Source organism: Choloepus didactylus, chromosome 5, assembly GCF_015220235.1.
Source record: "Choloepus didactylus isolate mChoDid1 chromosome 5, mChoDid1.pri, whole genome shotgun sequence".
NCBI lineage: Eukaryota > Metazoa > Chordata > Mammalia > Pilosa > Megalonychidae > Choloepus > Choloepus didactylus.
Genome location: NC_051311.1, coordinates 68,143,454 through 68,171,022, shown reverse-complemented (window position 1 = coordinate 68,171,022; position 27,569 = coordinate 68,143,454).

Below are 27,569 nucleotides of genomic sequence, written 5' to 3'. Positions count from 1 at the left end.
ACACACACACACACACACACACACACACACACACACACACACACAAACACCTTTTGCAGTCTTTGCAAATTGGTTGTGCATTGACTGGTACTCTCCTCCAATAAAGAATGTCAGCCTGAGGCAAATGGGAAGTGCCAGGTCCTGTCTGTCTTTTCTGAACCTGCATCCTGACCTGGGTTGTGGCCTTATGAATTCACCCAATTGCAATCATCTGAATGCCCCCTCTAATTCCTATAAAATAGCCTTTTTTTGACCTCCCACATGCTCTATTGTATATCTTAAATCCTTTGCCCCAGGATGCTTTGACTTAATTGTTTCTTACATTGTTTTGTTTATCTGCAGGCTGCTTCTGCCTACAGGGCAAGTTCTGACAGGATGATGAGTGTCCTGGTTCAGACTTTCAGGCTGCCACCTGATAGATTGGCACCTTCATACAGGCTCCCCAGTATGAGCCTTTTGGTTATTCTGCTCCCCCCAGAACAGGACAGGAACCCATAAAGGAGCACAGGCCAGCTCCACACTGCTCGGGAAGAGAGGGGCAATGGGGAGGCCAGCAAGGACAACTTGAGCTTCTCCTGCTGTTTTTAGAGCTGCGTATTCTTGGTTCGGCACTTGCCCAGTTACTGCAATCCTTTAGGGGAAGATAGTTCTGCCATTTTTGCTATTTATTCAAAGATCATTGGAGGAATGGAACTTGAGAACATCTTAAGCTGCCATCTTGGTTGATGAGAAGTCCTGTATTGTTGGTTTTGTATTCAAATAAATATAATAAATTAACTCATTTACTTATTCAAGTAGTCAAAAAACCTTTCAGAGCTCAGTATGTGCCACACACTGGACACTGACTGGGATATTCATGATATTTGGAGGTAGATAGACAAGTTAACAAATACTTATGTATTACGAGAAGTCATATAAAAGAGGCATGTACAGTATTGGAAACAAAAGTAAGGAATCAATTCTGCTTTAGGATATATGTTCACACCTGCTTGACAGAGAGGATATGGTTAAGGTCTTGTAATACCTATAAGTTCCTCTGATGGATAAGGCTTGGAAGTACAGTCCAACAGGGAAAAAAGACTGAAAAAGAAAAAGAATGAAAAGCAGTCTGGCTAGTTGGAGCTTTTTAAAAAGATTAATACAAAAGAAGCAGTGCATATTTATTGTAGAATAATCAACTTTACTAGACAAGATTCATACTTGTAAGTTATAAAAATCTGACTCAAATGGAATAAACAAAAAGGAAATAGATTGGCTCAAAAGCCCAGAGGTAAATCCTTCAGGTGTGGGTAGATACAGATGCTGCTTTTAAAGCAATATAGAGAATCTATAATTACATATTTCATTTACTTAAAAATTTTCCTTTCTTTGATGTCACGTATATCTCATTTGACATCTTATGTCACCAATCTACTTTCTGTATAAATTTTCTTGCCTTTACTTCAAAATTTTTCCAAGTGATCATATTAATAAATAAAGGCAATATAAACGTAGTTATATGTGTACATGCTTTGCTTATACTCAATTACAAATAACTGAATTCGGTGAGTACATAAGCCATTTAAAGCATTTACTTGGAAACAGGTTAAGTTCAAACTTAACTATAACATTTAAATTATAGCTATTGAAATTTGTTTATTTTCCCTCCAAATAATAAGATACAAAATAACCTGAAGTTATCTTCTGCCTCTTCATGCCTGTCCCCATTCTTAGTTAGTACAAAATGTTTTCATCCACTGATCTCATAACCAATATACAACAGGTCAAACAAAGGAATAACATTCTTTAAGAACAATCCCACTTCAAAGAATTCACCAGGCTTAATTGTATATTTGGTGTAATAAAATATAAATTCATTTCTGAAGATTTCCTTATATACAAAAGAGCTGACTTCCATTTCAGTTTGGTTTAAATTTCTCAGCAAGAAGATAGACAAGAAACAGGAAGTTAATTACTCCTATACACGGAAGATAACTTTGGTTGTAGCTACACAAATTCAAATTAAAAGGTACAGATTCAGTTATGATGCTTTGCTATCAGCATGGCATCAGTGTATGCTTTTTAATGGAAAAGATTATTTCTTGTCTAGTGTTGCCTTGATATCCAGTTATATATTATATGAGATCTACAAAGAATTTAACAATAGCTCAAAATTTGCTGAATGTTCATAGACTGATTTATATGAATGTTTTATTTTATATTTATTATACTCTTGCTGAAATACTACACAGTATGTTAATTTTTCTTTCTAGGAGTACAATTGCTAGATGCCTGTTTTTATTAATGAGGCTTGCTGATGTACGTGCACATCAAAATTCTTTATTTTTAATACATAGCTTCATAGAAGTATTCTATCCTGCTACCTTCTCTTTTAGAAGGTTCTAAACTTGGGCCAAATGGTATATTATACTTCTCTTCAACTGGAGCCAGGTTTGTGTCTTAAATACATTTGCTGCCAAGTGTCGTTCATGGTTTAAAATGTTCTAGTGCTGTTTTCTTTTCTTATAGAAGAAGCTTCTTATAGAAGCTTCCAGCTTCTATTATTTTTTCATGTACAATACATAAAGTAAAAATGTTTTTTCTTAATAGCAATTTCTATTTGAAGGAAATAATAATTAGGCTCTGAAATGAAATTCCATTTCCTTGCATAAACACTACAATTCTGTGTTTAAATAACTTTTCAAGATTATCAAATCCAAGAAACTTAAAATTGAACTTAGAGGATACCTAGCCCAACATATAAAATTTAAGATTCCTCTTAATAATACCTTGGCAAGTAATCATATTACAGTATCTTATTAAGATCCTAAAAAGTCCTTTTGGATTTTACCCCACAAAGATCCAAATGTGTCATTAATAGATTTTATGGCTCCTGAACATTATATATTAAGGGATGGGTGGTGGGTGAAGCTAGTTAGGGAGAAACAAAACTGAGACTAAAACTTCTGTCTCAAGACTCCCACCACAAATCCAGAACAATCCCACACAGCTGCCTAGAGAAGGTAGAATCCTGGCTCAGGGAACACTACAGGGCATGTTTTTGTCATTATTTTATCCTGCTCATAAAGAAAAGTTCATTTGTTACTAAAAATAGATTACATAAACTATATATCTACACTAACAAGTGTTTCTGATATTCTGCCTAGAAAATGGTTGCAACAATTGAGGCAGTATGATGTTACCAGAAGGATGGCAAAAAAAAAAAAAAAAAAAAAAAAAATCATCCTCAGCATGTCCCATTGGTACCATCTCGAGTTTCCAAGATGTTTCAGTGCAAAGCTCTTCTAAAATTCTCTGCTTTATTGCCTAGAGAAAGGGGTTCAGACAGTTTTGTGTCTACCACCTCACCTATTAATTCAACTCAGTTATCTCAGAATTATTTTGTGATACAATGTTAAATCACAAACTGATGATTCTTACTTTGTTCTTGTCTCCTAGCATATCTCTCCATTTGCATTAATATGCATACAAACATTTAATTGGAAAATTTTATGGAGTGTTAATTTTGTGTTAGGTAATGAAAGTACAATGCAGTAAAACTAAATTTTATATCAGCATATGCAAAATATTTTAGAAGAGTGGGCGCTCCATCCAAAATAACAATTCACTTTAAGGATAAAATATATGCTACGTTAGTCAGTTTTGTGTGAATTCATTAGTTCATTCTATTTATTGAGAACCTATTATGTTTCAGACACTGTTTTAGGAGCAGGTGATCCAGTTCTGAACAGAAGAGATTAAAAACTCAAACTTCTATTCTTGTTTGGTAGAGTTAGACAATGAGCAAGTTAAATTCAAAAAGTATATTTAGATACTGATGACTGCTAAGTAGAGAAATAAAGCAGGGAAATAGGATAGGAAGCCTGCGGAGGAGCATTTTTAAATAGAGCACCAGGGAACGTGTCACTGAAAATGTGGCATTCAAGTAAAGTCCTGAAGGAGGTAAGGAATTGAGCCATGTAGATCCTGGGGAAAGAACATTCCAGGCAAAGGTAAGGCAGGGGCACACCTGGAGGCAAAGGTAAGACAGGAGCACACCAGGAGTATTTAAGGAACATCCAGGAGGCCAGCATGGCTGGAGGAGAGTGAGAAGTGTTGTACTGAGAAGGAGGTCAGAGAGGTCAAGGTAGCCATATCCTTGGTCCTTTTAGGTCATAATAAGAACATTTTCTATTACTCTTAGAGAGGTGGGAAGCCATTAGAGAGTTCTGTGTCAAGGAGCGTGATTTGACTTACATTTTAACAGGATCGCTGGCTGCATTGTGGGAAATGGGGGCAGGAGTGGCGGCAGGGGCAGAAGCAGAAACTTTGGAGATTATCACAGAGCTCTAGCTGAAAGATGATGACAGCTTAGACCATATCAGTGGCAGCAGATGTGTTCAGAAGAGGTGGAGCCAACAGGATTTGCTGATGGATTGAATGTGAAATGTTAGAGTGTAAGAGGAGTAAATCTTGAATCCAAGCTTTTTTGGTTTCATCAACTGGAAAGACAGAGTGGCCATTAATTGAGATGGGGAAGGCTGTAGGAGGGACAAGTTTAGACACATGAAGTTTGAGATGCCAATTAGAAGTCCAAGAAGTCCAAGAATCTAGGAAATAGGTCACATTTCAAGGGAGTTTCCTGGAATTTCAAGGGAGAGTTTCAGGCAAGGTGTACATTTTGGAGTCAATGGCATATAGATGAGATTTAAGTCAATGAGGCCAGATGAGGTCATAAAAGGAAATAGTATAAAAAGAGGCAAGAAAAAGTCCAGAGACTGAGTGTAATTCATTCCACTATTGAGTGGTTGGAGAAATAGGAAGGAGCTCAGGAACTGAGAAGGAATAAAACTCCGGGACACTAATAGAAAAAAAAGTTTCTTAAAGAAGGAAAGATCAACTGTGTCAAAAGCTGCTGATAGGTCAACTACGTATGAAGATTAAGAAATAACATTGGATTTAACTATGTAGATGTCATTGATGACCTTGACAAAAATAGTTTTTGTGGAGTGGTGGAGATAAAAGCTGATTGGAATGGTTCAAGAAAGAATAAAGGGAGAAAAATTAGAGGCTGAGTAGAAAAATTTCTTGGAGTGTTTTGATGTAAAGGAGAGCAAAGGAGAGATGAGGACTAGTAAGTTTTTTTTTTTTTAAGATAGACAAAATAGGATGTAATTTCCTCTATTTACGGGCATTTGAAAATTTGTTAAAGAAAGAAAAGCAATTTGTGCGAGAATTTGCGTTCCAAAGAGAAACACAGAGAAGAAAATATCTGAAAGCCTATTTTTAGGCCTGGAAGCATTAATGGTTGGGGGTAACAGTTGGTGCAATTGCAAGAGAAGTGGTTTATAGTCCATGAACACAACATGTCCCTTTTGCAAACACACCAAGCTTCTTCCTCCTAAGTTTACAAAATATTAGAAGCAAAATGAAAATTATTGAATAAATCTTGAGACAAGAAAGTTTAGACCAGAAGCAGTGTTTTAAATGCAGATGAGTTTCCTAGGATATGAAATTCCCTCACTTTTATTGAGGTTTTATGTAAGTAACTCTAGAAAAAAAAATGCAAGCCAAATTTCAGCTCAACAAATGGTTTTATTTTACATAAGCTTACAAACCTAAATGGATAAATTACTTTGGGCATATTTTTTCAGCAAAATAAAATTTTCTTTAGGGAAAGAATTTGAACAATCTCAGTGTATTGTCATAGAAGTTAAACAATAGTTTTGATAACAAGTGGGTGAGAAAAAACTAATGCCTAATACTGTCTATTGTTGTTAATAAGTCCTGGGTCCAAATTATGCTAACTAGAAGAATTCTTCTCACTGTGCTGTGCATGGAAGTTTAAAGGCACTGACACATACTATGTAGAACAACTTAATATTATAGATTAAAGAAGAAGCTTTTTAAGAGTGTTGATTTCTCACACTACTGGAAATATAATTACGTATAACAATAAACATTTTGATTGGAATTCTTCAGTCTTCTTTTCACTAACACACAACACCACACACACACACACACACACACACACACAGCTAAAACAAGGTCTATAAAAAACAATAATTTATCTATGAATGTAAGCTAGGTAAGAAATGGAAGGAAGCATCTTTATCCCAACACTAACAGAGTATTTTTTTATTGTAATGTAAAGATTAAGACCAAGAAAAAGAAATTACCAAGTGTTCAATGAACTGGAGGCTGTACTAAACTAGTATTCATTTTGCTGAGAAGTCACTCCTTAACATGAGCAATTACAATTCATCTCTTGTTTTTACCTCCTTTGAAATAAAATACACTCTGTATGTTCTCACCATGTGGGGAATGATACTAATGTCAAAAGTAGAGAATAAAATCAAAGTGGCATCAGCACAATTATGGATGGAGGGAAATAGCAGGATTCTAATCATGACATATCCAGATTTCCCACACCACCTTTTTCAAACCATAAAAGCCATTGAAATGTAAATTAAATAGTGTGGAATAATTCAATTTCTTTAGTTTTATGATGCTGGAGAATAAATCTGGTTTATGAAAGAAAAAGTATATAACATTGAAATGCCTGTCAGCTTTACCTATTTCACAAGTGACAGCAAATTCCTAGGCTCACGTGATCATTTTGAGTATCTACACATATGACTTTGACACTGTAAATTTTTACCTTTATCATCCAATTGCAATGGCAAGAAAAGAACCATCTGTGGATATTTTCAGAAGAAAAATAATTGCTTCAGGAGTCAAGGTCTTGTAGTGTCATTAGTAAGCTGAACAAGGTGTTTCAAAAGAAGAGGGGAACTTACATCAACATCTTAGGGTAAAAAATATCACAAGTATCTCTCCCCATAAATATCATATTTTAATATTATGGCTGTAAGCTGAAAATTAAAAGGTGCCTTAAAACTACTGTATTTTTCTGTTAATAAAATAGACAAATTCTTTGTTGAAAGTATGAAAACTATGGATACTAAGACAAAATTCAAATCACCTGTAATCATACCACTCATGAGTAACATTTAACATTTGATATATTTCCTTCAAGACATTTTCAACTCATTTCAAATAAAGACCATATTGTAACAGAGTTCTGCATCATATTAGGTTAATAATTTTAAATCATAAGTGTTTGCCTTTATCAGTAAATAATTTTTAAAAGACATCATATGCATAAACAATAATATATTTAACAACTCATATATCCTTTTACATTAAAATGTTTCCTTTTTTGGTATTCTAAATGGGACTGAGATGAACAAATACCTATACATCTATATTTTACTTTATTTTGAATAAAATGATTTTCTAATTCTATTCATTCAGTCAATGAAATTTTATGGAGAGACTATTATATACATTGCATCTATGATGTAATGAATGGTTAAGTATTTAATTTATCTATTTTACCTATTTTAAAATATTTCATGTGCATTAGTGACTTTAAATGAAAATATAAGTAAATTGCAGCAGAAAAAATGAGAATTAGGAAAGAAAATGGAGTCAGAGGAAGACAGATAACTAAAATACATGGCATAAGATCCTATGCAGGTAATAAGAAGTAGGTCACAATTTTGCCTAACATTTCTGAATAGCCAAACCAGAAAGGGAAACACATTACCTGTAAGCTCCAATGTTAAGATAAAATACATTATTCTTAGAAGTAGCTTCACTTTTTTCTAGATACTACCACTTGAGCAAAATTTCTTCCTTGGGTTTTTATGAAGACAGATCAGGTTGACAGAATGGATTTCATCTCCAATTAAGTTACTCTAAGTGGTATTAACAAGTGCTGTTTCTTTTACCATTTCTCCACATAGATGAAAAGTATAATGGCAAGATCAAATAATCTTCAAATACAAGTTTTTTTTCTATTTGAAAAAAATTGTAACTACTATAATCTCTTTATCTCTAAGATTCTATAAAATAGTGGCCACTTGGTTGAATAAAAACTAATGTGTGTGCATATTTTAATTCTAAATTTAATCATATATGACTTTAAAAAGCCTCAAAATTAAACTATGTTGATCTCCTTTATAATTGTTTGGGGAAAATATTTTGACAGCTGGCTTTGGGGTTTTGATATAATGGGCTTTTATGGTATATATCTTTGTTTCCAAGAAAGTGATTTTGTTTTTAAATTATACATTGTAACTAATTCCAAACAGAATTTGAATAGGCTTAGAATCAAGAGCAAAAGTACATAGAACCACTAATGCTAAAATAAAAATAACAAGAGTCATGAAATCATGCTATGTGAGGGGAATAGATGCTAATACGAAAAAAATTAGGCAGAGGAGAGCTCTTGCATTAAACTCCTTTACAAACAGGGCAACAAAAATCTATTTTTTAAAAATAATAAATGAATAATAAAGGGAAATATTTCAGTTCATCAGGAAAAGTAGACATTTTATTACTACAGACTCAAACCTTAACACTTAATTAAAAATCAGCCTCAGACTTTCAAGTAAAAATGGTAGACTTCACCCTCCTTCAATGTCTAATGAAATGAATAAAAATAACAATAACAATTAAGGGAAGTGCACAGTTTCAAGGCATGAACTTTAAGAGGGCCAAACAAGGAGATAAAAAAAGATTCTGGCACAATGTGGCCCTTAATTACAACCCTACCATATATAAATGGTAATGGTGAATTGAGTCAATCCTGAAAATTCTCACTAATACCACATTTTTTTTTTTTTTTTTTGTCTTATGAAAGAAGGATGGTGGTGCAGTGGGAAGAAGTGAACAAATGAGGAGGGCTCTTACTCACCAACACATAGGCTCCAGGACTCTCTCTGAAATCAAAGAATGACCCAGTATTCTGGATTATATGTAGTGCCTGAAGAGAAAGGACTCCTGGTCTCTACCAGCTGAAGAGAACTCTTACACAAGAGTAACAAAATTGTCATAGGAGCACTTTTTCTCCCACAAAGACTGCACAAATCTCTAGCTGATGCTTCCTTAATAGGCAGCAGAAAAGTAAACAGCAGAATACCTGAGCCCAGAAGGAAACTTCCGGGAAAGCTGACAGAATAAGGAGCTCCAGGACTCATTCCTTCCACCAAAACACCTATTAAACAGGCAGGAATTGTCTGAAACAACTATTTTGAAACTCTGAAGGCCAGAACACTGTATAGTTCCCAAGGAAGAGGGGGAGGAAGAGGTTAATAAACTATGGTAAAGGACAGTAAATTGTTCTCTCTATGGTGGCTGCCAGCATGCATCTCCCATTCACATGACAGGTGGACTTGGGGTCCAATCACTGGTTAGCTCACTGGTGACAGGGACATAAAAACCTTTCCCAGGAACAGGGCTGGGCACGGCTGATAGCTGACCATGGCTTTTGATTAGCAAATTTGGATCTCTCAGGACCTGACTCAGGGCAGGCACTGTTTCAAACCACTGCAGACAAAAGTGGCAGCAGCCATTGTTTCAACCCTGAGGCAGACAAAGGCTGCCGCAGCCATTGTTTCAATCCTCCCCAGATAGGGGCGGATCAGTGGAGATTTAAAGATGCACTTAGGTCTGTGGAGGACAATTAGCCAAAGGGCTACATTTGCTGGACAGGCCAGAAAAGCTCAGTCTTGGGAAGCCATCGAAATTTTAGCACTCTGCCTGATGCTCTCCCCAGGAGAATTTGGAGCCAGTCTACAGCCCCATCATGGGGCCCTGACACTGTTTTGCTTGGGAAAGACTGACTTGGTAAAGTCCTCTCTGAGGTTACACCCCTCCCAGAATTTGGCCTCCAAGCAAAAGCAGCTTGAGACAATGAAAGAAACATAAAAACTATAAAGGTAGACAGTCTGGAACAGAGGACTGCCAAGGTAAAATAACCAGAAGAGGAAAGTCTCCTGGGAAGCAGAGAGGACAAACAAAATCCTGGAAACAGAGGGGACAACCATAATCCTGTAAATAGGAGAACTCCAAAACAACTAACAAGCAAAAGCCCAGGACAAGATAGAGTCCCAGAAAGGCAGGAAAAGCCCTGGACACTGCCTTTGCCTTGGGCAGACCTTCCTCATAGCAGGGCTGAAGCTCAAGAAAATCTCCATCTTATCACCAGCCAGTTACAAAACCAAGGAACAGACATCTCAGGGAATAAATCACAGAGTTAACATTTAAAACATTAAAATGTATCTGATGCAAAAAAGAAGATGAAGCAAGCAAAGAAACAGGAAATGTTGGTCCATCCCAAGGAAGAGGATAAAAATACAGGAAACATCAATGAAGGAGATGAGAATCTGGATATACTGAACAAAGCCTTTAAAAAATGATATTAAAAATGTTCAAGGAAGTGAAGCAAAATACAGAGAAAAAACTAAAGGATATCAGGAAAACAGTGAATGAGCAATATGAGCCTAATAAGGAGAAAATTTTAAAAGGAACCAAACAAAATTAATGGAGTTGAAGACCACAATAACTGAAATGAAAAATGCCCAGGAAAGTTTCAATAGCAGATTGGAGATGGCAGAAGAAAGAATCAGTAACTTGAAGATGCGACACTTGAAATGAGTCAGGCTGAGGAGAAGAAAGCTAAAAGAAATATTAAAAGCTAAAATAGCCAAGAGAGTTATGGGGCACCATCAAGTGCAGTGACACACACATTACAGGAGTTCCAGAAGATAAGAAAGAGAGAAAGGGGCAGAAGGAATAGTAAGAAATAAAGAGAGAGAACTTCCCAAACTTAGCAAAAGACATGAATAAGCACATCAAAGAAGCTCAGCAAACATTGTGAGAAAGAGTTGAGTTTAGCTTTCACATAAAGGCAACATGGAATAGGGAAAATGGAGACTTGGTGGCAGAACTGGCTTAAAATGGCCCCATGATAAAGGGAAGGAAAGAGAGAGAACCATGACATAAGCCTAGAGTCAGTGCCAGTTCCTTATATGGGAAAAATAACCAGGGTTACTGGGATGTAAAGGGATGTAGGGTATAATCAAAGGTGGGAACTCTCGGCGGGAAATTTAAACTAGTTAACTCTCTCTAACAGGCTGTTCAATACAAAATCTCAAAGGCGGGCTAGTTAGCTCTCTCAGATAGGCTGTAACCTCTGAAGTACCCAGACAATGGGGAAATGGGAGGGACCTGCGTATTAGGTATAACTACTACTGTGTCCTTTTGTTTGGCATGCCTGCCACATTTCTTTGGTGATGTGCCCACTCTTGCAAGATCGTGAATAAATTCTTTCCTCCTTCACAACTGAGTGAGCATTTATTCTCTTTCAGGTACTGCTTAATTTCCAACAACTTTGGGGCTCGTCTGGAATCCAAGGCTTCAGAGGGGGACCCCCGAGGTAGACAAAGGGACGACTGCCCTGCTAATTAAGTGGTCTCAGACTCCACCGTTGGGGACCCACCTCTGGCAGCTGAAAAGGCCCAAGACCAGAGGCTTGGATGTGCTGGTTGTGGACAAGAAAGGGGAAAAGGGAAAGCCTGCCTCCTGTTGGCCAGGTAATCTCCATGCATAGACCAGGGTAAGGGTAGAGGGCTATTAAGTATTATCTTGGTGGTCAGAAATTCTGGTGAGTCTGAGGCTGATTGTGTGTGACTGGGAAGCACAATATACTGTGCAAAGCGAATGCGGACTCCCCATTTGTGGTTCCCTTCTCCGGCAAGGGAAAGGGCCAGAGATGGATGAAGTGTAACAAACCAAGAGAAAGAAGCCCAGACAAGACTCAGAATGGGGAATAGAGGCAGTCAGCTGGCCAGGGAAGAAGGAAAGGTGGTACCTATAGAGTTCCTCGGGGACATTCCCCCAATAGTCTGTTAGGGAGAATGTTAAAACATTGGACCAATAGCGATCAGACCAAGGGAAAGGACAAAAAGAAAATGATTAAATATTGTTGTTACATTCAGACCAAAGAAAGCATTTCACCACCCGATGTATTCTGGCCAAAATAAGGGGCAAATGATTGGCTCTGTGCCAACCTGTCCTTTATGTTAATGAGAAGAAACCCTTTTCTAAGGAGGAGTCTGATTATGACATGTGCTGGCTAAAGAATGAAAAAAATTCCCTCTACCCTATGAAAGATAAAACTCCAGACTCAGAAGCTGAGTCGGCAGAATCTGAACCCTGGGACCCCTTATTAAGACTTCCTCCTCCCTACATTTTCCTTCCTCTCCTGAGGCAGGAATTGTTAAAGTCTGAGGGTCCAATAAAGTCTGCACAGGTTCCAGGGGAACCAGAGGGCCCTTCAGCACCAACTGCCCCACCAGATACAACCCATCAATTGTTGAGGAAAAAATTGGCACAGTGCAAAAAGAATATACAAAATTTTCCATTTCCAAAAAATCTTAAAGGAAAGAGAGTAAGGAGACATCACCCCACTGAATCCCTTTACCCCTTGAGGGAAGTGCCTATGGGGCCAAAAAAGTTGGGTATGTAAATGCCCTATTCACAAGTACAGAAGTAAGGAATTTTAAGAAGGAGATGAAATCATTAATAGAGGACCCAATGGGACAGGCCAAGCAAGTAGACCAATTCCTAGGCCCTAGCCTATATACCTGGTCCAAAGTTATGTCCATATTAAACATCCTCTTTATGGGAGAGGAGAGAGAAATGGTGAGGGGGCAGCTATGAAAGAATGGGAAAGGCAGCACCCACCAGGACAAGGGGTGATGGTGGTAGAGCAAAAATTTCCAAGTACCAACCCTAATTGGGATAATGATCAGGAAGATAGGGCACAAATGAAGGATTGCAGAGATCTCATTATACAGGGGATAAAATTGGCTGCACCCAAATCTCAAAACTTGAATAAGGCTTTTGAGGTGAATCAAGAGAAAGATGAATCTCCCTCTGCTTATCTGTAAAGATTGAGAGATCAAGTGAGGAAATATTCAGGTATGGACCCCAGTGACCCTGTGGCTCAGGGAATGTTAAAAATCAGCTATGTGAAGGGGTCTTGGCCTGATATTCAGGAAAAGATCCAAAAAATAGATGGATGGATGAATAAGCCACTGGAGGAGTTATTAAGAAATTCTCAGAAAGTATTTGTAAAGTGGGAGGAAGAAAAGCAAAAACAATAAACTAAAGTCATGGTGAGCACTGTTGGCCATTTGGTCAAGAAAAGATTAGAAGCAGGGAATGGAGGAAGCAGAGAGAGGTGAGATAAAGGAGCAGGCCAGGCTAACATAAGTAAAGGAGTTAGGAGAATGCAGAACTCTGCAGGGTGTTATCACTGTGGAAAACTTGGCCATTTCAAAACGGAGTGCCCAGACTTACAGAAGGAGGGTTGAGTCATACCCCTAATAAATTTCGAGGACTAGGGGAGTCAGAGGCTCCTCATCTCAGATGCCCACAAGGAGCCTTTAGTAAATTTAAAGGTGGGCCCATGTCAAGAGGTAATTACATTCTTGGTAGACACCAGAGCAGCTTGATCTCCTATAAATTATCTTCCAAAGGGGACCAGGCTCTCTGGCAGTTCTCTCACTATCCCAGGGGTAAAAAAGGAGGGATTTAAAGTTCCCATTCTTGAGCCTATTTACATTTGTTGAGAAAATAATCAAATTATGGATCCCTTGTTGCATATCCCAGAAGCTGGGAGTAATTTATTGGGAAGAGACCTAATAATACCTGTGGGGCTGGATTTAGAATTGAGGAATGAAAAAATTGAGATTTTGGCCCTGCTCACTGAAAAAGATGAAAAGGACATTAAGGAGGAGGTATGGGTTAAAGAAGGAAATGGGGGGTGTTGCAAATTCCACCAATTAAAATTAAATTAAAGAAGGAAGGGGGGGTCATGTGCCAGAAACAATATCCTATTCCCCTTAAAGGAAGACAGAGACTCCAACCCATCATTGAGGGTCTCCTTTGAGATTGACTCTTAGAGACATATATGTCCTCTCTTAATACTCCCATTCTCCCTGTCCAGAAACCAGATAGTACCTGGAAAATGGTGCAGGACCTAAGGGCCATTAATCAAATTGTCCCAGGTTCGACACCCTGTGGTTCCTAATCTTTACACTATCCTGAGAAAAATCCCCTACCATCATAAGTGGTTTAGTGTAGTAGATTTAAAAGATGCCTTTTGGGCCTGTCCCTTGATCCAGAAAGTACAGACCTGTTTGCCTTTGAGTGGGAAGATCCCTTCAATGGGTGAAAGCAGCAATACAGATGGACAGGCTTGCCTCAGGGTTTTACAGAGTCCCCCAATCTCTTTGGATAAGAGTTAGGCAGGGTACTGGAAAAATTTCCAATCCCACCTGAAATCACCCTTCTGCAATACATAAATGATCTATTAATATTGGGTAAAGAAAGGCAAGTGGTGGCTCAAGCAATGAAGAATCTACTGAACTTTTTAGGGACCAAGGATTAAGGGTATATAAAATAAACTGCAATTTGTAGCAAGAGAAGTTAAGTAACTAGGCCACCTCACCAGTGAAGGAAAAAGAAAAATCCATCCAGAAAGGATTCAGGCCATAGCCGAGTTGCCTTTTCCTCAAACGAAAAGAGAACTAAGGAAATTCCTGGGATTTGTAGGGTACTGTAGATGGTGAATAGATTCTTTTGCATCTCAAACTAAGGGGCTATACCAAAAATTACTAGAGGAAAAGCCTGACAATTTAGAATGGGAGGAAGTGGAAATGGAGGCTTTAAAGGAGCTCAAGCAGGCACTGGTGCAAGCTACTGTTCTAACACTTCCTTCCCTCAAGAAACCCTTCCATCTGTTTGTTACAGTAGATAAGGAAATGGCTTTAGGGGTCCTAAACCAAATCTGGAGAGGTCAAAAAAGGCCCATAGCTCTCCTTTCAAAAGTTTTAGATCCAGTCTCTAGGGGTGGCCTGGGTGTGTTCAAGCCATTGCAGCAACTGCCTCTTAGTAGAAGAAAACAAAAAGTTGACCTTTGGAGGGGCATTAGTTGTTAGTACCCCTCATCAAGTTAGGACTATTTTGTTTCAAAGGGCAGGGAAATGGCTGACTGATTCCCAAATCCTGAAATATGAGGCAATTCTACTGGAAAAAGATGATTTGGTCTTGACAACAGATCATAGCCTAAACCCAGCCTCCTTCCTCTTGAAGGGGCCTGAACAAATAGAGATCCCTGAGCATGACTATTTAAACTTAATTGAATATCAAACCCAAGTCCAGTCTGACCTAAAGGACCTTCCCCTGCACTTGGGGGAAAGATTGTTCATAGATGGATCCTCTAGAGTCCTAAAAGGAAAAAAGTGCAATGGCCATACAGTAGTAGATGGGGTAACTTGTGACGTGAAAGAAGCTAGCTGATTGCCTAATAAGTGGTCAGCTCAAACTTGTGAGTTTTAGGCACTAAATCAAGCCCTCAAATTATTAGAGGGAAAGGATGGTACAATCTACACAGACTCTAAGTATGCCTTTGGGGTATTTCACACCTTTGGAAAAATCTGAAAAGAAAGGGGATTAATTAACAGCAAAGGAAAAGAATTGGTTCTTGGGAAATTGGTAAAACAAGTATTAACCAATCTACTCTTACCTAGAGAAATATCAGTGGTGCATATAAATGGACACCAGAAGGGCCATACTTTTGAGGCAAAAGGCAATAGGTTACCTAACAAGAAGGCTAAGGAGGCTTCTCTCTGTCCCCCTTTAAAATTAATGGTTCTGATACTCTCTATCCCCAAAGAATTTGGGGTCCCTACATTCTCTGCAAAAGAAGTAAAGGAGCTGGAACAGTTAGTAGCAACCTTAAATAATCAGCGGAAATGGTTTCTCCCAGATGGCAGACAAATGTTAAATAACAAATAATGAGAAAGCTATTAGCAGTCTTACACCAGGGGAGTCATTAGGGGGTACAAGCCATGTGTGATTTAGTACTTAGACAATTTGGATGTGTAGGCCTTTATACAGTTGCTAAACAAATATGTAAATGGTACATAATTTGTCAAAAAATTAGCAAGAAGGTCTTGAGAAAACAAGTACAAGGGGGAAGACAGCTGAGCCTCAGACCATTCCAGAGCATTCAGGTTGATTACAGTAAAATGTCCCCCATAGGTCATTTAAAGTATATTTTGGTAATTTTAGATCATCTTACTGGATGGGCGGAAGCCTACCCTCTATGCTCACCTATGGCATTGGGAATTTCTAAAGTTATCCTTAAATAAATCTTTCCCTGTTATGGGTTAGTGGAAAATATAGACTCTGACAATAGTAGCCACTTCACCTCCCATGTGTTGCAGAATGTCATGGGAAGCCTGGGTGTCACTTGGGACTTCCACACTCCCTGGCATCCACCATCCTCTGGGAAAGTGGAAAGAATGAATCAAACCTTAAAGAAACATCTTTCTAAATGAGTTTTGGAAACAAAGTTACCCTGGATCAAGTGCTTACCTACAGCCCTAAGAATCAGGACAGCCCCTAGAAAAGAACTGGGAATTTCCCCATATGAAATGCTTTCTAGTTTGTCTTTTCCCAGGAGGACTAGAAAACTCCCCTCCCTAGACATGAAGGATCTTTTCCTTAAAAATTATATACTGGCCTTGTCTTCTACTTTATCATCGCTCAGGCACCATGGATTGCTGGCTCAGACCCTGACTCTTCAATTTGCTGTCCATCAACATCAGCCTGGCAGCTGGGTCCTAATCAAGTCATGGAGCGAATCCAAACTTCAACTGATCTGGAAGGGACCCTATCAAGTCTTGCTGACAACTGAGACAGCAGTCTGATCAGCAGAAAGAACCTGGACTCATTACACATGAGTAAAGGGACCAGTGCCTGAGCCTAATGATAAGTACCCAGTGACTCAACCTGAATCCTAGAGAGTGACTCCCACCTCAGATCCCCTAAGGATCACTCTAAAAAGACACTAGTTGAAAGAACATACTAGAAAGGGAGAAGGGGCTACATTAATTCTTGTGTTTGCATTGTGCTCTGTGTATAGCTTAATCATGAAATTGCTTGTACTGATCATAATGTTCCATATTCAAGGTGCAACAAGTTCCACTTAACTGGTTATAAGCATAGTCAAAGGCTTAGAGTCCCAAACTGTACAGTTTGACACTTATGAAGTAATTAACTGTGGAAATCTAGAACATCAGCAATAACTGAGGGTGGAACATAAGTATTTATGTGGGCAGACTGTCCAGATAAAGAGCAAGACTGTCAGGGTTTATAACTTATGAGTCACCTGACCCCTGTTATGAACAAGTTAACTAACTGTATGGATGGGGGCCACTGTCAGGGATACAGACCCCCTGGGATTGTCTCATGTCCAAGTCCTCCCCTCCCCACCCAACATATTCCCAACAACACTCTCTCCAACTAATTCATCAGTAATACCCAAGGAAACTTGGCTGGAGTTCAACTCTCCAGTTCAAAATGACCCCAAGGTCATTAGAGTACTTGAGGCCAGAGACTTAAAGCAGACCACAGAAACAGAGACAGGTTATGGAAATACAAATGACTGGGTAGAATGGGTCAAATATACCATCCAGAGTCTAAGCAAAAGCAACTGTTATGCTTGTGCAACAGGCTGACCCACTGCTCAGATTGTGCCCTTCCCCTTGGGGATGGAAAAGCATGAAAAGGAATTTCAGTGTATGATACTACTCTTTCAAAATGCTACTCCTGGTGAAAGTTGTAGTATGTTGTCCTCCCTTTTCCCTCCAGTCCAGAAAAGTGTCAAGGCCATACCAGCTTCTCACCTTGGTCCCAGAAACCACTCTGTCTGTCCCACCATATGGGAAGAAGGACTCCAGGACCTTGAAACCATGGCCTTGTGTACATGAGTGTGGAACATAAGTAAGGATAGTACTAGCAACTTCTCCAGCTTAGCTACACCCTCAGCAGACCTCTGGTGGTACTGCAAGAAGGGTGTCCTCCAGCTAACACTACCTGAAAAGTGGGGAGGAACCTGCACTCTGGTTCAATTGGCTATCCCATTCACCCTAGCATTTGAAAGTAAAAAAAAAAAAAAAAAAAAAAAAAAAAATACAAACCCAAGGCAAAAGAGATTTTAAAAATGTGCAAAATGTACCCAGTTCTTTTGATAAATGAATCTATTTAGATAGTATAGGGGTTCCCAAGGTAGTTCCAAATAAGTTTAAAGTTAAAAATCAAGTGGCTTCAGGATTTGAATCATTCTTATTCTGGTGGGTCACCATCAATAAAAATATAGATCGGATCAATTATGTCTATTATAATCAGCAAAGATTTATCAACTATACCAGGGATGCCATTAAGGGAATAGCAGGACAGTTAGATGCCACTAGCTGAATGGCAAGGGAAAACAGAATAACCCTGGACATCATGTTAGCTGAAAAGGGAGGTATCTGTGTTATGATTCGGGGAAGTTGTTGCACATTCATCCCCAATAATATGGCACCCAATGGAACTATCACCAAAGCTTTACAAGAGTTAACAGCCTTATCTCAGAAACTAGCAAAAAATTCTGGCATTAACAATCCACTCACAGGGTGGTTGGAAAATTGGTTCAGGAAATGGAAAGGAATTGCAACATCTGTTTTAACTTCCCTTATCATTTCAGCCAGAGTGTTCACAGCGGTTGGGTTTTGCATTATCCATGTGCCCAGGGGTTAGGTCAAAGACTCATCAAAACTGCCCTAACCAAGAATATCAGCAGAACAATCTATGCCCCCCTCAAAAAGGAAGATCTCTATGATGAGAAATGTAAAAAAAAAAAACTCTTAGCAAATTTGAGATACTAGAATGTGAAAACTAAAAAGAGTTTAAAAAAAGAAAGAGGAGGAAATCTGTAAGAAAGGGTGAAGTTTAGCTTTCACATAAAGGCAACATGGAAAAGGGAAAATGGAGACTTGGCAGCAGAACTAGCTTAAATTGGCCCCATGATAAAGGGAAGGAAAGAGAGAGAGAGCCATGACATAAGCCTAGAGTTAGTGCCAGTTCCTTATATGGGAAAATAACCAGGGTTACTGGGATGTAAAGGGATGTAGGATATAATCAAAGGCAGGAACTCTCAGCAGGAAATTTAAACTATTTAACACTCTCTAATAGGCTGTACAATTCAAAATCTCAAAGGTGGGCTAGTTAGCTCTCTCAGATAGGCTGTAACCTCTGAAGTACCCAGCCAATGGGGAAATGGGAGGGACCTGTGTATTAGATATAAATACTGCTGTGTCCTTTTGTTTGGCACACCTCCCAGATTGCTTTGGTGGTGCACCCACTCTTGCAAGATCATGAATAAATTCTTTTCTCCTCCACAACTGAGTGAGCATTTATTCTCTTTCAGGAACTGCTTCATTTCCAACAACACCTAATAGGATAAACATGAAGAAAAATACACACTTTCATATATTGATTACTCTTTTGAAAGCAAAGGACAAGGAGAGAGTTCTGAAGCTACAAGGGAAAAGCAACATGTTACATATGACTGAGTCCTAATTAGACTGAGTACCAAAATGTCATCCGAAACCAAGGAAGCAAGAATACAGTGGGCTGAAATAGTTAAAGCACTGAAAGAAAACTGCCAGCCAAGATCCTTATATCTGGTAAGATAAATGAAGGACAGAGTAAGACATTTTCAGATAAATAATACTGAGGGAGTCTATTAACACTAAACCTGCCCTGCAAACAGTACTAAAGGGAGTTCTTCAGACTGAAAGGAAAGGACACTAGACAATGGTTCAAAGCAGCATAAAGAAATAAACATATATGGTAAATGTAACCATTTATGTAATTATAAATGCCAGCATTACTGTACTGTTTGCTATGTAACTCCACTTCTTACTTCCTACAGGTGCTAAAATGCAAATACATTAAAAGTAATGATAAATCTATGTTTTGGGATATCCAATGTATAAAGATATGTGGTATAGGAAAAGTATATTGCATAATATTGACATAAAAAAAGCAAATAAATATAAAAGTAGGTATTAATAGAAGTGAGGGACAAAAATGTTGTAAGACTTACAAAGACTAAATACACAATGGCAGAAGAAAGTCCTGAAATATCAGTAGTGACTTTAAATGTAAATGGATTAAACTCCCCAATCAAAAGGCAGAAGTTGGCAGAATGGATAAAAAGCATGACCAAACTATGTGCTGTCCTCAAGAGACTCACCTTAAGTTCAAAAATACAAGTAGGTTGAGAGTGAAAGAATGTAAAAAAAAACAAACAAAAAAAAAAAAAACATGCAAATAGAAACCAAAAGAGAGCTGGGGTGGCTATACTAATGTGAGATAAAATATACAGCAAATAGAGAGGCGGGGCAAGATGGCAGACTGGTGAGCTGTATGTTTTAGTTACTCCTCCAGGAAAGTAGGTAGAAAGCCAGGAACTGCATGGACTGGACACCACAGAGCAATCTGACTTTGGGCATACTTCATACAACACTCATGAAAACGTGGAACTGCTGAGATCAGCGAAATCTGTAAGTTTTTGCGGCCAAGGGACCCGCGCCCCTCCCTGCCAGGCTCAGCTCTGGGGGAGGAGGGGCTGTCAGCTCCGGGAAGGAGAAGGGAGAACTGCAGTGGCAGCTGTTATCGGAAACTCATTCTACTGATTCAAACTCCAACCATAGATAGACTGAGACCAGGCACCAGAGAATCTGAGAGCAGCCAGCCCAGCAGAGAGGAGACAGGCATAGAAAAAAAACAACACAAAAAACTCCAAAATAAAAGCGGAGGATTTTTGGAGTTCTGGTGAACATAGAAAGGGGAAGGGCCCGGAGGCGCATATGCAAATCCCGAAGAAAAGCTGATCTCTCTGCCCTGTGGACCTTTCCTTAATGGCCCTGGTTGCTTTGTCTCTTAGCATTTCAATAACCCATTAGATCTCTGAGGAGGGCCTGTTTTTTGTTTTTTTGTTTTTTAATCCTTTTTTCTTTTTCTAAAACAATTACTCTAAGAAGCCCAATACAGAAAGCTTCAAAGACTTGCTATTTGGGCAGGTCAAGTCAAGAGCAGAACTAGGAGAGCTCTGAGACAAAACACAATAATCCAGTGGCTGAGAAAATTCACTAAACACCACAACTTCCCAAGAAAAGGGGGGTGTCCGCTCACAGCCATCATCCTGGTGGACAGGAAACACTCCTGCCCATCGCCAGCCCCATAGCCCAGAACTGCCCCAGACAACCCAGTGTGACAGAAGTGCTTCAAATAACAGGCACACACCACAAAACTGGGCGTGGACATTAGCCTTCCCTGCAAACTCAGCTGATTGTCCCAGAGTTGGGAAGGTAGAGCAGTGTGAATTAACAAAGCCCCATTCAGCCATCATTTGAGCAGACTGGGAGCCTCCCTACACAGCCCAGCAGCCCAGAACTGCCCTGGGGGGACGGCACTCACCTGTGACATAGCACAGTCATCCCTCAACAGAGGACCCGCGGTGCACGGCCTGGAAGAGGGGCCCACTTGCAAGTCTCAGGAGCCATACGCCAATACCAAGGACTTGTGGGTCAGTGGCAGAGACAAACTGTGGCAGGACTGAACTGAAGGATTAGACTATTGCAGCAGCTTTAAAACTCTAGGATCACCAGGGAGATTTCATTGTTAGAGCCATCCCCCCTCCCTGACTGCCCAGAAACACACCCCATATACAGGGCAGGCAACACCAACTACACACGCAAGCTTGGTACACCAATTGGACCCCACAAGACTCACTCCCCCACTCACCAAAAAGGCTAAGCAGGGGAGAACTGGCTTGTGGAGAACAGGTGGCTCGTGGACGCCACCTGCTGGTTAGTTAGAGAAAGTGTACTCCACGAAGCTGTAGATCTGATAAATTAGAGATAAGGACTTCAATTGGTCTACAAATCCTAAAAGAACCCTATCAAGTTCAGCAAATGCCACGAGGCCAAAAACAACAGAAAATTATAAAGCATATGAAAAAACCAGACGATATGGATAACCCAAGCCCAAGCACCCAAATCAAAAGACCAGAAGAGACACAGCACCTAGAGCAGCTACTCAAAGAACTAAAGATGAACAATGAGACCATAGTACAGGAGATAAAGGAAATCAAGAAGACCCTAGAAGAGCATAAAGAAGACATTGAAAGACTAAATAAAAAAATGGATGATCTTATGGAAATTAAAGAAACTGTTGACCAAATTAAAAAGATTCTGGACACTCATAGTACAAGACTAGAGGAAGTTGAACAACGAATCAGTGACCTGGAAGATGACAGAATGGAAAATGAAAGCATAAAAGAAAGAATGGGGAAAAAAATTGAAAAACTCGAAATGGACCTCAGGGATATGATAGATAATATGAAACGTCCGAATATAAGACTCATTGGTGTCCCAGAAGGGGAAGAAAAGGGTAAAGGTCTAGGAAGAGTATTCAAAGAAATTGTTGGGGAAAACTTCCCAAATCTTCTAAACAACATAAATACACAAATCATAAATGCTCAGCGAACTCCAAATAGAATAAATCTAAATAAACCCACTCCGAGACATATACTGATCACACTGTCAAACACAGAAGAGAAGGAGCAAGTTCTGAAAGCAGCAAGAGAAAAGCAATTCACCACATACAAAGGAAACAGCATAAGACTAAGTAGTGACTACTCAGCAGCCACCATGGAGGCGAGAAGGCAGTGGCACGATATATTTAAAATTCTGAGTGCGAAAAATTTCCAGCCAAGAATACTTTATCCAGCAAAACTCTCCTTCAAATCTGAGGGAGAGCTTAAATTTTTCACAGACAAACAAATGCTGAGAGAATTTGCTAACAAGAGACCTGCCCTACTGGAGATACTAAAGGGAGCCCTACAGACAGAGAAACAAAGAAAGGACAGAGAGACTTGGAGAAAGGTTCAGTACTAAAGAGATTCGGTATGGGTACAATAAAGGATATTAATAGACAGAGGGGAAAAATATGACAAACATAAACCAAAGGATAAGATGGCTGATTCAAGAAATGCCTTCACGGTTATAACGTTGAATGTAAATGGATTAAACTCCCCAATTAAAAGACATAGATTCGCAGAATGGATGAAAAAAAATGAACCATCAATATGTTGCATACAAGAGACTCATCTTAGACACAGGGACACAAAGAAACTGAAAGTGAAAGGATGGAAAAAAATATTTCATGCAAGCTACAGCCAAAAGAAAGCAGGTGTAGCAATATTAATCTCAGATAAAATAGACTTCAAATGCAGGGATGTTTTGAGAGACAAAGAAGGCCACTATGTACTAATAAAAGGGGCAATTCAGCAAGAAGAAATAACAATCGTAAATGTCTATGCACCCAATCAAGGTGCCACAAAATACATGAGAGAAACACTGGCAAAACTAAAGGAAGCAATGGATGTTTCCACAATAATTGTGGGAGCCTTCAACACATCACTCTCTCCTATAGATAGATCAACCAGACAGAAGACCAATAAGGAAATTGAAAACCTAAACAATCTGATAAATGAATTAGATTTAACAGACATCTACAGGACATTACATCCCAAATCACCAGGATACACATACTTTTCTGGTTCTCACGGAACTTTCTCCAGAATAGATCATATTCTGGGACATAAAACAAGCCTCAATAAATTTAAAAAGATTGAAATTATTCAAAGCACATTCTCTGACCACAATGGAATACAATTAGAAGTCAATAACCATCAGAGACTTAGAAAATTCACAAATACCTGGAGGTTAAACAACACACTCCTAAACAATCAGTGGGTTAAAGAAGAAATAGCAAGAGAAATTGCTAAATATATAGAGATGAATGAAAATGAGAACACTACATACCAAAACCTATGGGATGCAGCAAAAGCAGTGCTAAGGGGGAAATTTATAGCACTAAACGCATATATTAAAAAGGAAGAAAGAGCCAAAATCAAAGAACTAATGGATCAACTGAAGAAGCTAGAAAATGAACAGCAAACCAATCCTAAACCAAGTAGAAGAAAAGAAATAACAAGGATTAAAGCAGAAATAAATGACATAGAGAACAAAAAAACAATAGAGAGGATAAATATCACCAAAAGTTGGTTCTTGTCCGGCGCCGCTCCGCTCGACCCCTGTTCCCCGGCCGGCGAGGGGAGAAACAAGGGATGAGAGAGAGAGAGATGCAGACCACGCAAACTGACCTGGCTGGAAGTCACGACTCGAGCCACACGGCGGTTGCGAGAGCAAGTCTTTTACTGAAGCTAGATAAGCATTCTCTGTTACAGGTTTCCACGCGGGGCAGAGTGCCTCGCGGGAGAGCAGCCTCGATGTGGCCGTCAGGTACGGCTCCTAGTGGGCTGTCTCCCCGAGGTTCGCTTGGGCAAACTCTTAAGTACTCTACTCATAACCAATGATCTAGCGCCGCGCATATGCACTCAATTGGCAGATAGGAATAGTGAGTGTGCACGTCATAAGCGGAAGCAGGATATGGGCGCCATCTTGGCTCATTCGATGGGCGGGGGGACTTTGGAGCAGGTTTACAGCGCATGCGCTATGCCCGTCCCGGGAGACGGCTCTCCACATCTCCCCCTTTATTATTTATATCGACCCAGTGTCCCCAGTGATGAGTGTGCTCCCGTGAACCCAGATGGCTCACAATTTGTTCCGGTGCTTTGGGGAGTCTGGACTAGGTCTCAGCCATTTAGCGGCGGAGCCTCTAGCACCGACCAGAATGCTCACCTCATATGGAGACAGGAGAGTCCATGAGCTGGAAACAACATGACTCTCCCTGCAGTGCTTTGCCTTGCAACTGGGGGACAAAGGCGGGGGCAGGGATAGCATTAACCAGAGTCGGAGGCGTCACTAGGCGTCCCTATGCATTGGCTAGAGTCAAGTCTGGCCACAACTATGACTCTGCCTTAGGGACCTACCTGAGACAAAAATTATGACTGCTGGCGTCGCCCGTTATACCCGGGACACAGCTGCGCGCTTAGCTACAAACCTCGCTCCCGAGTGCCCCGCCCGAGGCGGCCAGGATGGGGTATGGCCATCAGAATGGTCGCTGTTGGGGGTATCAAAGGTGGAGGACATAGCCATCATAGTGGTAACACGGTACTGCCGCGCTTGAAACAGGCGTTCTAGCAAAGATTTAACAATGACTAATCCCACCAATGGTCCCACCATCAAGAGAATCCAATTAGTCAAATTGGGCCAAGAGAACCAAGAGGTGACTTGGTCCCACAGATTTTTTACAGTCTCGCCCAGTGTGGAAAGGTCGAAACTAACAGGCTTCAATTTCCTAATGTTCTCAAGTCCCTGAAGGTCGGATTTCACTTGGTCGGAGAGATTGGTGAAGTTGGGGAGATAAGTGTCCTTGAGCCACTCGGCGACATCTTGCTGCTCCTCTGTCAAGTTCACCCTAACCGGGGTGACACAAAGCCTCCCGAATAACCATCGGGTATCACACGTCTGCTGGAGAACTCTCCAGAGTCCATCTATTTCTAGTCCAAGTTCATCTATCTCCGCTAGGAGTTTCTGAATGGCCTGGAAATTTAAGTTCAGCATCTGATTGTGGCGGCGTAGCACGTCTCGGGTAAGGTATGCCTCTTGGACGCCTAGACTTAGAGAAGGGGATATTGTTAAGTGAAACAACTTGAGAAACAGGGCCAACCCAGTCGGTTGCCTTGACGGGGAGCCAGACATAACTTGGGCGATACACTAGGATAGCGGGGCGGCGAGGCATCCGGGTCTTTGGAACGGTTGCAGACTGTAGGAGCAAACCCCGGAAGGAAAAGGCACCTTTGAGTCTCATTTTTACTCAAGATCCCTTCACAAGACTGGCGGCTCTTCCCTGTAACGTTAAGAAATTCAAGCAAGACTCCCTTACTTAACTCGCCATTACCAGTTTCACAAGTAGCATTCGCCGCAACTGTGGTGTTGACAACCTTGACAGAGAGGTTAGCAAAAGAGAGGATCAGTGTGTCATTGGTGAGGGGGAAGGACTCGTTGAAGCTTGTGGAGGAAATATTTCTGTCAGAAGGCAGGTGGTGGAGACCTAGAGACAGGGTACGAGTGAAAAACACAGGAGAGGCGGGAGACCCAGCAGAGAATGGGGCCAGGGTCGGGGGATGATGCCACAGGCCCCAAAGACCACTCTCCTGCGCTACCACAGTTCCACTAAAAAAAGAAAAAGGCAGATTAGAAGGATTGCTATAGGAGAGCAAAGAACAGAGTTACCGATCCTCTTTTTGGGCAACCGCGGGGTGGTCAGTCCTACTATTATCGTCTTGTCGGTCGTCGCCATCATCAGCAGGGTCGGAGGCTTGGTCTAATGGTTCAGGTTGTATATTCGTTGGCGTTTCTGACAGCTGTTCCTTGGCTTCTTCAGGTGATGTCACGGTTCTCACCAGTCTTTCCGGAACCCACACTGGTTGACGTCCTGGTTCCTGGGGAAAAACACAAACAGAGCCTCTGGCCCAGCTGAGCACCGGGTCAGGGCCTTTGTACTCGGGCGGGGGGTACGGCAAAGGTTGCCCCTCCCCTGACCGGCCCATCGGGGTTTCCGGGTCTGGCAGCAAAGGATAATTACATTTACTGGGCATGGCCACTAGAGGGAGCTCTCGGCGAGGTCCTTTGGTGGGACCGCCCAAGGCGTCAGTTGGGAGCTGGGGTGTCCCTGGGGGTGCAGCGGTAGACATTGGCGGGGCGGAAGGCCGCACGGGTGTGGCGGGAGGCTCCTCCCACTCAATTAGCGGGGATGCTTCCGCCTCCTCGTCAGTATCGCTATCTGACTCTGAGTCAGAGTCACTGGACTCCGGCGGTTTGCCCTTATAGGAGCCGTCCGCTGACGAAACTGACTGGGTTTCTTGGAGCGCGCACCGTGCTTCTTGCAAGGCAGAGGACGGGCTTAGGCCGGCAGCCGATTCTAGTTCAAGGACCGCACGGACGGTCTCCCATATGGGTACTAGAATCGGGTCCATACACACGCCCGTCTGGCGCGCTCGGTCTATGTCGCGACCGAGCTTCATCCAAGAGGGTAGGCTAAGGCTGCCAGTGCAGGCAAACCAAGGGGCAAAAGTATCAACATCATCAAGAAAACGCTGAAGGGAGCTTTTTCTGACCGAGATACCCCGTTGTTTCAAAAGGTTCTTTAAGGGAGCTAAGAGAGGTGAACTTCCGGACTGCCCCATGATTGCAGTCGGCACTATACTTCAGTCACTCGGAGAGCTCTTCCGAGTCCCCCGGGGTCACCTGAAAACCCATGGGCCCTAACTATCATGTAATAAGACGCACTCACCTTCTCGCGTTGATCAGGCGCGGGAAGTCCGCCGTAAGCTCGATGCGCAGCGCTGCTCTCCTCACAGAGGGACCGTCGAGAGCGAGGCAGGAGGAGGAGCGTGCCCCGTACGGGCCACCACTTGTCCGGCGCTGCCCCGCTCGACCCCTGTTCCCCGGCCGGCGAGGGGAGAAACAAGGGATGAGAGAGAGAGAGATGCAGACCACGCAAACTGACCTGGCTGGAAGTCACGACTCGAGCCACACGGCGGTTGCGAGAGCAAGTCTTTTACTGAAGCTAGATAAGCATTCTCTGTTACAGGTTTCCACGCGGGGCAGAGTGCCTCGCGGGAGAGCAGCCTCGATGTGGCCGTCAGGTACGGCTCCTAGTGGGCTGTCTCCCCGAGGTTCGCTTGGGCAAACTCTTAAGTACTCTACTCATAACCAATGATCTAGCGCCGCGCATATGCACTCAATTGGCAGATAGGAATAGTGAGTGTGCACGTCATAAGCGGAAGCAGGATATGGGCG